Raw genomic sequence first — 12312 nt, 5'->3', positions numbered from 1 at the left:
TAATTAAATATCATTCCTTTTTAGAAAGTGTGATGTATTCTTACTTTGAGGAAAGGATGGATTTTCCAGAATCTTTAATTTTCAGTGGTTTGTTCTGACAGTCACTGCAGGGCCACTCAACTCACCTGAAAAAAAAAAAAAAAAAAAAAAAAGTCTGCAGTTTAATTAACTTTGCATGCCTCAGGTGGAGTGGGAATCAATTCCATGATGCAATTTAGACATGCTTCCATACGATGAATGAAAACACAGTTTACTTCAATGGAACAATGTATTCATTATTTATTCATTTTTTTTCTTTTTGTACTTTCTCCTTTAGAAACCAACTTTTACTTATTCTCCTAACTTAACTTGCATTTTTTTCTTTTTTTTAACATTTTGATTAGATGAAATGATGGCTGGAGAGATGGCTTAGCAGTTAAGGCATTTGCCTGTGAAGCCTAAGGACCCAGGTTCCATTCTCCAGTACCCATGTAAAGCCAGATGCACAAGTGGCTAGAGACCCTAGCATGCACATTCTCTCTCTCTCCCTCTCCCTTTCCCTCTCTCTCTCCTTTCTCAAATAAATAAATTAAAATTAAAAATTTGAAAATTTTCTGAGGAAAATTTAGTCATTACAATGATAAAAGCACAATAATATCTTCTTGATTTGCATGAGTCAATCCCCTTAATTTTTCCTTTCTTCTTCCTTCTCCCTTCTTCCTCTCACTCTCCTCTTTCTTTTTTTAAAGGTTAAAAGAGACTATTAAATTAAGAGGAGGAAAGGGAGCAAGTATGAAGAGCTCCATGAGAAAGCAGAAGGGAGTAAAGTCCCAATTTTATATAGTTAAGTTGTATCGCATTTATCTAGGCTACAAAATTCAAAGAAAGAAACATTATGCTTAGAAGTACAGATTTTTAAAGAGGCTGACCTGGGCTGGAGAGGTGACTTAGCAGTTAAGCGCTTGCCTGTGAAGCCTAAGGACCCCGGTTCAAGGCTCGATTCCCTAAGACCCACGTCAGCCAGATGCACAAGGGGGCGCATGTGTCTGGAGTCATTTCCCCAGGACCCACGTCAGCCAGATACACAAGGGGGTGCACATGTCTGGAGTTCATTTGCAGTGGCTGGAAGCCCTGGTGCACCATTCTCTCTCTCTCTCTCCCTCTCCCTCTCCCTCTCTCTCTCTTTCTCTCTGTCTGTTGCTCTTAAATAAATAAATGAAAATAAACAAAAAAATTTTAGAGGCAGATCTCTGTGTTCCAGCCTGTTTTGAATAACACATTAGTAAATAGAGACTCTTATAGAAGATTATTAGTTATTGTTTTTGTCTGCAAATTGAGGTTCCTGAAAGTTACAACATTATCAGAGAAATGGTCCCATAGCACTATGATTTTCTTCAGTAACTTCTTTCCTTGAAAGACTAGGTGATAATATTGTATTCAAAACACAACTACTGAAACACAGTCTATTCCTGAGAAGAATAAATTTGCTTCAAGAAAATAAATTCAGCTGGGGATGTGACTCAGTTATTAGGGTGTTTGCCTAGTATGCATTAAGCCCTGGGTTTGATTCCCAGCACTACATAAATTAGACATGGTGGTCCACACCTGTAATCCCAGAACTCTGGAAGTAGGAGCTAAAAGATCAGAAGTTCAAGATCATACTCAGCTATACTATGAGTTGAAGCCAGCCTAGGATAGTAGACTACATGAGATTCTGGGTTTTTTGTTTTGTTTTGTTTTTTGTTTGTTTGTTTTCTTTTCTTTTTGTTTAAAATAGTGATATTTTAGTTCTGGGGGTCAATAGCCATAGAGATTTTTTGGCTGTGTTCAGAGAATCTTCTAGCACTATTTAAAGGCAATGGTTCTATATTTAACTAGCATTTTATACCTGACTCTCCTCATAATATTTCAAGAAGTAATATTGTAAAGGTCTTGGATACATTGGTAAATTTTGAGGCTAGAGACATTCATTATGCTACCTTCTTCCCAATGGCATCCATCTAAAACAGGAAGAAGGGCTGGAGAGATGGCTTAGCAGTTAAGTGCTTGCCTATGAAGCCTAAGGACCCTGATTCGAGGCTCGATTCCCCAGGACCCACGTAAGCCGGGTGCACAAAGGGGCACACATTTTCATTTTCAGTGGCTGGAGGCTCTGGCACCCCATTCTCTCTTTCTCTTTCTCTCTCTCTCTCTCTTTCTCTCACTCACTCACTTTCTGTCACTCTCAAATAAATAAATAAAATAAAACAAAAAACTTAAAACAGGAAGAATATTTTGAGCACTTTTTTATTGACAACTTCCATGCTTACAGACAATAAACCGTGATAATTCCCTTCCCTCCTCCACTTTCCCCTTCGCAAATCCACACTCCATCTTATCCCCTCCCTCTTTCCATTAGTCTCTCTTTAATTTTGATGTCATCACCTTGTCATCCTATTATGAGGGTCTTGTGAAGATAATGCTAGGCACTGTGAGGTCATGGATAGTGAGACCAATTTCTGTCTGAACAATTTCATTGTAAGCAGTCTTACCCTTCCTTTGGCTCTTACATTCTGCCACCTCTTCCTTAATGGACCCTGAGCCTTGGAGGGTGTAAAGGAGATGTTTCAGTGCTAAGCACTCCTCTATCACTTCTCAGCACTGTGATGCCTTTTGAGTCATCCCAGTGGTCACCGCCATCTGAAAAGAGAAGCTTCTCCAACCAAAAGTGAGAGTAGCATTAATATATGGGTATGAATGTTAAGAAAAGTGCTTACAGGGCAGTTTGGTGAGCATAATATATGCCTTTAGCCAGACAAAAGCGGGTGTTGCATTCCTAGGGCTCATGGCCTCCTCTGCCATAGGCTGTTGATTAGTTTTTCAGTACCAGGCATGTATTCCCTCCTGTAGAGCAGGCCTCCAGTCCAGTTAGAGAGCAGTTGGTTTTCCCCAAAACAGACGTGCCACCATCACACCTATTCGGTCATTTGGCCTGGCTGGCCAAACTTGAGGCTTTCGGGGTCCACTGTTTTCACCACTGGTAACTTCTGTTTCTCATAGGGCTGCAAGCATTACAGCGTTTTCCAGCTTTCAGTCAGCTGGACTACAGGGAGGAGGTTTTCAGCTCAGCCCCAGCTTGATTTCTCAGTGACCTTGCAGCCTAGAAATATGGAGTCTTCAGCATTAGGATCTTACCATGTATTTCTGATGGGAAACCAAGAACCTTGGCAATGGCCTGTAATGTTTTGGGGGCATCAGGAACCTCACTGGTCAACAACTAATTGGAAGGTATCCCATTCCTGGCACTAAAGTTTTTCTCGTAGCAGTCTATGGCTTCTGGGTGTGTCATTATCCCCCCCGCAAAAAAAAAGTAGGTTTTTATATGACTTATTCACAATATCTTCAATTTTGATTAACCCTGCCCCTGACCCTTCTTTTACTCAATCTCTTCCCCTGACCTCACTTAGGCCATTCCACCCCCAGTAATCTGTCCATCTACTTACATATATACAATGTCATCCCCTTAAGTCCTCCCCTCTCCTCCCTCCCTTTTAGCCCTTTTCTATCTTACTGGCCTCTGCTACTGACTTTTTACTCCACCTCACTCTTGAGCACTTTTTCGAGGCAGAGGAAACCATGTGCTCAGCAGTGTGATTCCTCACTAGGTGCTGCTTTACCTTGCAGATGTGCAGCCGCCTTTACAAAGACCTACTAGCCCCTGTGGGGGTGGATTTGCTTTATGATTCTTTATTAATACACACACTTAGCTTTGGTTAGCCGTCCCTTTCCTCCTCCACACCCCCATCTCCCTGACCATTGCCCTTCCCTGCAATTCCCAGCATTCCCACATTGACGTTGATTATCATTTCAGACCTGCTGCCTTCCCTACCCTTCTCCCTTGATGCCTCTTTATCTGCCTGCCTCCTACAGATTCCTTCTTGCCATCTATATCCTCTCTCAATACAATAACACACACACATAAAGACTCTAAGCTTGGACTTGCCTGTGAATGAGAGCACGGTTCCCTTTATTTGTACCTTCGTTAGTTAGCTTTATATAACATTTTACACTTTCATCCATTTTCCAGAAAATTTCATAATTTCGTTTTTGATAACTGTATAGAACTCCATTGTATTTATTGACTTTGAAAGTCAGGGCCCAGCCAACAGCACACACCCCTCCACTGGGAAGGAATATCTCCACCCAACTTCCCAACAGCAAAATAATCTTCACTGTGTTCCATGTGCCTATTCTCTTTCACTCAGCTAGCCTTTTGATAGGCTAAAAACACTGAATGTACCGGTCAAAATTAGGTAACACTGGACTGGAGAGATGGCTTAGCAGTTAAGCACTTGCCTGGGAAGCCTAATGAATCCAGTTCAAGGCTCGATTCTCCAGGACCCACGTTAGCCATATGCACAAGGGGAATTCGTTTGCAGTGGCCAGAAGGCCCTGGCACGCCCAGTCTCTCTATATATCTGCCTCTTTCTCTCTCTGTCTGTCACTTTCAAATAAATAAATAAAAATAAACAAAAAATATTTTAAAAAATTAGGTAACACTTCAGTAACAAAATAAGTCTCCAAAATAGCCAAGACTTACCGTCAGAATAATTTTAAGTCTCATTCAAATTGCATTCCCATCTCATTATTTTCCCTATACCAGAATCATGGCAAAGCCCACATAAATAGAAACTTCTCTTTGGAATTTGTGGAAATTTTTGTCAAAGGGAAAGAGAAAACTGGACCATAAAGAGTTTGTTTTGAAGTGATGCAAGACAATTCCTCTCATATTTTATTGGCCAAAGCAAGGCACATTGCCAGATCACCATTAAGTGACCCGGGGTCATATAAAGCACTTTCAGAAAGGAACAGCAAAGATTTGTGAATCATTAGTTCATCCTCAGCAGGGAACCAGAAACACTGGGAGACAGTTTTAGAGGAGAATGAGCCTTCTTCTGAGTGGTCTAAGGGTATGAGCGCTGCTTGGGGTGTATGAAAATTGCCTTTCTGAAGAAGAGACCTGAGTATGCATGTGCAGGTGTCCACTGGAAGGCTTCCTGCTTCCTAAGGACAGCATTTAGTCACCACTCTTAGATTTGCTACAGGTAAGTTCATCGAAACATGGTTTGTAGACTAATGTCCAGAAAGATGTATGGATATTTAGGTGGACAGAGAGCCACAGGTAAGTGGATGAATATGGATAAAAGGAAGATAGAACAATAAACAAATTTAAGAATAAAGTATAACATTCATTCTTCATGCTATTTTACCATCAAGTTGATTGTTTCAATTTTTAACGAGAAATTCACAAACGTTGAATTAATCTATACCTCTCAAAATTGCAATTCCAAGAAACACAAGTAAAAGTCAAGGAAGTCCTCCAGCTTAAAGATGACAGAAAGTCATGACAAAAATGAGAGTCGGGCTGGAGAGATGGCTTAGTTGTTAAGGCACTTGCCTGCAAAGCCTAACAACCCAGGTTTGATTCCCCAGTGCCCACGAAAGCCAGATGCACAAGGTGGAGCATGCATCTGGAGCTTATTTGCATTGGCTGGAAGCCCTGGTGCACCCATTTTCTCTCTCTGTCTCTCTCTCACTCTCACTCTCATTCCTCCTCTTTACCTCTCTCAAATAAATAAATAAAAATAAAGAATAAATGAGTCAGTACTCCTAGCTTGTATTGCACCAAAGTTAACTGAGGTCTTCTTTCAACTTCTAAGTTTAAAATTGTTTGAAAAATTTTTAAATAAGGAAATAAAAATATACCATGAGCTATGTATAAGGATGCTCCAAAGAGGGGAGGAGTCAAGGTCACAGTAAACACAGGGCTCAAATTATGTGTAATTGAGCTTTAGAAGGAAGAGAGAGAATCTGGCAGGATAACTATATAAATAAAACTTGTTCAAAAATTACATGGCTGAAGAAATGGCTTAATGATAAAGGTGCTTACCTGTGAAGCCTAAGGACCAAGATTTGATTCTCCAGGTCCCATGTAAGCCAGATGCACAAGGTGGCATGTGCTTATGGAGTTTGTTTGCAGTGGCTGGAGGCCCTGGTACACCATTCTCTCCTCTCTCTCTCTCTCTCTTTCTCTTTCTGTCTCTCTCCTGGCTCTAATAAATAAATTAAAATTTTAAAAATTATAAACTAGGTCTGTTGGCAAAAAGACCTGTACTCTGAACTACTCTTGAGGTTGAAGCAGGAATATTTTAAGTTCAAGGTCAGCCTAGGCTATGAAGGGAGTTCAAGGCCAGGCCAGGCAACTTAGTTAGAGCCTATCTCAAAAAATTGTTTAAGGTATAGAGAGATGGCTTAGCGGTTAAGGCACTTGCCTGTGAAACCTAAGGATCCTGGTTTGACTCGCCAGGACTCACACAAGCCAGATGCCCAAGGTGATGCATGTGCACAAGGCAGCACGTGCACGTAAGGTGGTACATGTGTCTGGAGTTTGTTTGCAGTAGCTAGAGGCCCCTGGCAGGCCATTTCTCTCTTTCTCTCTATCTCTATCTCTCTTCCTCATGCCCATTCTCTCTCTCTCTCTCATAAATAAAAAATTTGTTTGTGGTCTGAGGATATAGTTCAGTGGTAAAGCACGTGCCTAGCATGAGTGAGGCCCTAGGCTCAATCTCCAGTACCATACAAGTCTTTTTTTTTTTTTCAAATTTGATTAGTGAAATTTATGGAGATGAAATGTCCAACAAATGAGTAGAATAAAGACACAAAAAAAGTGAATTCTAAGGGGAACGTTGTAAACCACAGGAGCCAGAAATGATCAATCCTAAATAGAGAGGATACAGAATACCATAGTTAGATATGAGGTTTTTTTGTTTGTTCGTTTTGTTTTTCGAGCTAGGGTCTCACTGTAGCTCAGGCTGACCTGGAATTCACTATGTAGCCTCAGGGTGGCCTCGAACTTGTGGTGATCCTCCTACCTCTGCCTAGATATGGTTTTGATGACACTATTTGGATTAATTTCCTAAGGCTTAATTAATGCACACTAAAATATTTTAAAACACTAGAAATATATTATCTCACAGTTCTGGAAGCTAGAAGTTATCCATCAAGTTGTTGGCAGAGAACCATGCTCCCACAGAAAGCTCTAGGGGAGAGTCCTTCCTTATCTGCTTCCTAAGTTGGGGACGGGGCATGTGCCAGCAATCCTTGGAACATGGCATTGTCCCCTCTGCATCTCTTTCTCTATGTCCCAATCATCCTCTCCTTTCTCATAAACATGCTAGTCACTGGATGGGTAGCCCAATCTAATCCAGGATTACTACATCTTAACTTGATCACATCTGCAAAAACTCTCTAATTCCAAATAAGGTCACATTCACAGACACAAGTGATTAGGAGTTGAACATATCTTTTTAGGGACATGATTCAACCCACTACAGGATGTAGAAGACAGAAGATTATTCCAAAAGGCTTGAAAGATACCCTCCCTCCCTGCGTGTGGCTACAGAGTACACTACTGACAATCCCACACAAGATCTCATCGTGAAAGCATTTGAACTCCAAAGGATGCCAAATGTGCAGCTTATGTGAAACAGAGGCTCACTATATTCTTCTTATATTCCATCCTCTCAATTTCAGACATGTCCTCACACTTCCTCCCTGTAGATACAAGCCAGATTTGGTAGCACATTAGAGGCATCCAACATGGGTATTCTCAAGTTAAAATGTGCTCAGAACACAGGGCCTGAGAAGCTACCAGCTGACCATGTCCCTTGAGAGAGCCCACAGGAGGCCCTGGCATGCCAATTCTCCCTCTCTCCTCTCTCTCCCTTCCTCCCTCCCTTCCTCCTTCCCTCCTTCCCCCTCCCTCCCTCCCCCTTTCCCTTTCCCTCTCTCTCTCTCTCTCTCTCTCTCTCTCTCTCTCTCTCTCTCTCTCTCTCAAAACACCTTGCTCCTCTAGGAGTATTTTTCAGTGGCACAGAGAGTACTTCCATAGAAATTCTCCAATCCTTCCATCCAAAGGAAATACATGAGTAACTTTATGCTGCAGCAATAAGAATCCTCACATATTTGAAGATGAAGATGTTTGAAGGACCATATTTCAGTTATTAGGAAAGCAAAATCTCATAAATAACCAAGAAAAGGCACTCAGGGGTCAGTTAACAAATTGATTCCTGGCCATAATCTAGTTCACAGTGGTCATGAATCTGCAGAAGCACCACAGCGATCTCCCCAGTTCTTGAGCTTGATCAAAATGATTGTGATTAATAGCTAGTACAAAACTCAAATTGGTTCCTTCACTTGAAGAGTAAAATTTTAATTATACAAAAGGTAATAGAGGGCTAGAGAGATGACTTAGAAGTGAACACGCTTGCTTGCAAAGCCAAAGGACCCAGGTCAATTCCCCAGGACCTGTATAAGCCAGATGCACAAGGTGGCACACATATCTGGAGTTCGTTTGCAATGGCTGGAGGCCCTAGTTGCCCATTCTTCTCTCTCTCCCTCTTTCTCTCTGTAAAATAATAAAAATAAAACACATTAAAAAAATAAAATAAGGGCTGGAGAGATGGCTTAGCAGTTAAGCACTTGCCTGTGAAATCTAAGGACCCCGGTTCCAGGCTCGATTCCCCAGGACCCATGTAAGCCAGATACACAAGGTAGAACACGCATCTGGAGTTCCTTTGCAGTGACTGGAGGCCCTGGTTCACCCATTCTCTCTCTCCCTCCCCGCCCCCCACTCTCCAGGACCCACGTTAACCAGATGCACAAGATGGCGCAGGCATCTGGAGTTCATTTGCAGTGACTGGAGGCCCTGGTGCACCCATTCTCTCTCTCCCTCCCCGCCCCCCACTCTCCAGGACCCACGTTAACCAGATGCACAAGAGGGCGCACGCATCTGGAGTTCATTTGCAGTGGCTGAAGGCCCTGGCGTGCCCATTCTCTGTCTCTCTCTCTATCTATCTATCTATCTATCTATCTATCTATCTATCTATCTATCTATCTATCTATCTACCTGCCTCTTTCTCTCTGTGTCTGCTGCTCTCAAATAAATAAATAAAAATAAACAAAAAAATTAAAACAAAAAATATTTTTTAAAAAGGTAATAGAAAAATATGAAAGTCCTTAAAACTCCTCATGCAACATACCAGACAATAAGTAGTAAGTTAGAAGACAGTCCCTCATTCTGGATGGAATGGTAGAGACCAGTGTCTCCTATACTACTGAAAGAGATGCAGCGACACCATGACTCCATTGAATTCATCAATGTGGCCCTTGCCAAAGCCTTTCCAATCGTGACAGAGGATGATAGAGTATACTGTGTTCTTTCTAGAACCCCAGTGGGTATCCTGACCTCAAGCACAGTACTGTCGAAAGGATCCAAGAAGAGGCACAAGGGCTGTGGAATTGGAGCAACAGTTGGAAGGCATTTGCTTTTAAAAAGGCACAACCAGGGGCTGAAGAGATGGCTCAGCATTTAAGGTGCTTGCCCATAAGCCTAATGACCAGAGTTCGATTCCCCAGTACCTACCTAAAGCCAGATACATGGTGATGCATGTATCTAGAATTCATTTGCAGCAGCTGGAGGCCTGATGTGCCCATTCTCTCTCTTTCTCCCCCTGCCCAGCTGGTGGAGCATGCCTTTAATCCCACCAAGGCCAAGGTAGGAGGATCCCTGTGAGTTCTAGGCCAGCCTAAGACGAATTCAAGGTCTTCCTGAGCTAGAGGAGACATTATCTTGGAAAAAATAAAAATAAAAGATGGGATGGGGTTAGGAACACAAACATTAGTAGGCTAAAAGTATTGCCTAAAGCACTCAGTGGATAACTTGGAAAGTTGTGAATTATAGCTGGGCCCCAAACAACAAATGGCTACACAGCAGTTAAGCCTGAGATTTCAGCAGCAGTATGTTTGGGGACATGTTCCCCAACTATGGTGGTTTTATTCACGTGCCCCCCCACCATAAACTTGTGTTCTAAATGCTAGATCCTCAGCTGATGGTAGCTTGGGAATTGAAGCCTCCTAACTGCATTGCATTTTACATCATGGATGGTTATCAGTTTATGGGGGCCAGGGCCAGAATATGGTGGCTTAATTCAGTTGTCCTCTCACCCAAATGAACTATGTGATCTGAATGCTGGTCCCCAGCTGGTGGCAGTTTGGGAATTGAATCCTGCTGGGGACAGTGCATTCTTGGGGTCAGGCTTATAGATAGCTTATATACAGCTTATAGATAGGCTTATAGATAGCTTCTTCTGCCAGTGTTTCGCAAACTCTCCTGCTGAGGTTGTCTACCTGATGTTGGCCAGGAGTTGATGACCAGTCTGCTCACACCATCGTTTTCCCCTGCCATCATGGAGCATCCCCTCAAGTCTGTAAGCCAAAATAAACAATTTTCTCCCACAAGCTGCTCTTGGTTGGGTGTCTTCTGCCAGCAACTCAAAGTTAATTGCAACACCAACTAATCTCAACATGCTTGAGATGTCAAAGGTAGATAGAGGTGCTGGGTTGAGTGTCCACAAAACTCCAGCAACACTCCAACAAAAATTAATATGAAATTGTGTCGAAATGTCTCAAGTTCTTTGCCCCTAAAATAAACTTGTTCTGATTCTGAGTTTTCATTAGCTCCCTAGAGTTTCCCTAAGGAAATTGTGATCTAGATAGAGTGAGAGCTAACTAAATTCAAAACACACAGTGAATTTTCTGTTTACTTTCTTGTTTGTTTTATCATGGTGAAATTTTTCTTCCTCTACTAAATAAAGTGCTTGATTAAAGCATATTCTTTGGGCTTGAGAGATGGCTTAGCAGTTAAGACTCTTGCCTGCAAAGCCAAGACCCTGGTTTGATTCCCCAGATTCCATGTAATCCAGACGTGCAAGGTGGCACATGCGTCTGGAGTTCATTTACAGCAGCTGAAGGCCCTGGTGCACCCATTCGCTCTCTCTATCTGCCTTCATTTCTCTCTGTCTCTCTTTCAAATAAAGTAAATTTTTTTGAAAAGCATATTTTTCATAAGCCAAATATGCTTATAAATACAGTTTCCTAGGTTTCAACTTAACAGTTGAACTTGATACTTCTACTGAGACTTTGCTTATGAAAGCACACATGCTAAGAAATTGTTTCACTTATTTTTTGAGTTTTGTGGAACTAAATCATACTGCAAAAGTTGTTTTTGGTAGCTTATGATTTTGATTCAACTTTTTTCAAAGTTCATATGTATTATACTATATAGCCATAACTCAACCATCTTTATTTATATATGACCTATTCCATTGCTTGAATAATCAATTCTTTTTAAAATGTGCCCTTAGTGGGGAGATGAGTTACTATTTTACTATGCATCTACTACAACAAGGGAAGCTAATAAACCTTGGTAGGTATACCTCACACATTTGCACATTTCCTCAAGCATGTATGTAAATGTAGGGGATGTTCACATCCTATCTGTTCCTTACATATTATTTCAAACAACAACAAAATGTCTTGGGCTGGAGAGATGGCTTAGCAGTTAAAGCACTTGCTTACAAAGCCTAAGGACCCAGGTTTGATTCCCCAGTGCCTATGTAAGCCAGATGCACAGAGTGACACGTGCATATGGAGTTCCTTTGCAGTGGCTAGAGGCCCTGGCACACCTGTTTTCTCCCCCCCCCCTTCTTTCTCTCTCTCCCTCTTTCTCACACTCTCTTCCTCCTTATTTTACTCAAATAAATAAAATATTTTAAAATAATTTTCCAGGGGATGTGATACAGTGTGTACGAGGTCCTCCTGATCTCCAATTTTTTTTTAATTTTTATTAACATTTTCCATGATTATAAAATATATCCCATGGTAATTCCCTCCCTCCCCACCCCCACACTTTCCCATTTGAAATTCCATTCTCCATCATATTACCTCCCCATTACAATCATTGTAATTACATATATACAATATCAACCTATTAAGTATCCTCCTCCCTTCCTTTCTCCACCCTTTATGTCTCCTTTTCAACTTACTGGCCTCTGCCACTAAGTATTTTCATTCTCACACAGAAGCCCAGTCTGATCTCCAATTTTTACGAGTACATTTCCAGTGGGTGAACTCTGATCACATCAGATCAGACTGATCGCATCAGACTCCAGTCCATGGTAAGAAAGAAGGCAGATGGCTTCAATTCTTTTCAAGCACCTGCCTCCATATTTGCTCCTTGAAGAATGTAACCTCCATCATCTCTTTTCTTCAAAAAGCAAGCCCAGTTCCTTGAGTCATTTTTTTTTCCTCAGAGGCAGTCTCCAATGCCACTAATTATTGCCATTGTTCTCATAAATGGCTTTCATTCTTCAGCTCTAGAATAATCACATATATTGTTGTCTAAAATATGTAAGCTTTGAGAAAGAAAATTAGTGCTACTTAGTACTCATTTTA

General features: G+C 41.4%; 1 protein-coding gene across 4 annotated transcripts in view; it reads right to left on the bottom strand.

Annotated features, from left to right (window-relative positions):
* Epm2a (EPM2A glucan phosphatase, laforin) overlaps positions 1–12312 on the bottom strand; it is a 159917-nt gene that overhangs the window by 106271 nt on the left and 41334 nt on the right. For 2 of the 4 annotated variants that reach the window (XM_045157939.1, XM_045157940.1), the window contains exon 3: positions 45–125. The exons of 1 other annotated variant lie outside the window; for it this stretch is intronic. The gene's annotated coding sequence lies outside the window, so the exon portion shown is untranslated. Of the gene's footprint in view, positions 1–44; positions 126–12312 lie in introns of those variants that run through there. One more of the 4 variants, XM_045157942.1, reaches the window with a different exon arrangement.

This window comes from Jaculus jaculus, chromosome 9 (assembly GCF_020740685.1).
Source record: "Jaculus jaculus isolate mJacJac1 chromosome 9, mJacJac1.mat.Y.cur, whole genome shotgun sequence".
Lineage (NCBI taxonomy): Eukaryota > Metazoa > Chordata > Mammalia > Rodentia > Dipodidae > Jaculus > Jaculus jaculus.
Note: the sequence above shows the minus strand (reverse complement) of the source record. Positions and strands in the feature narration are given on the sequence as shown.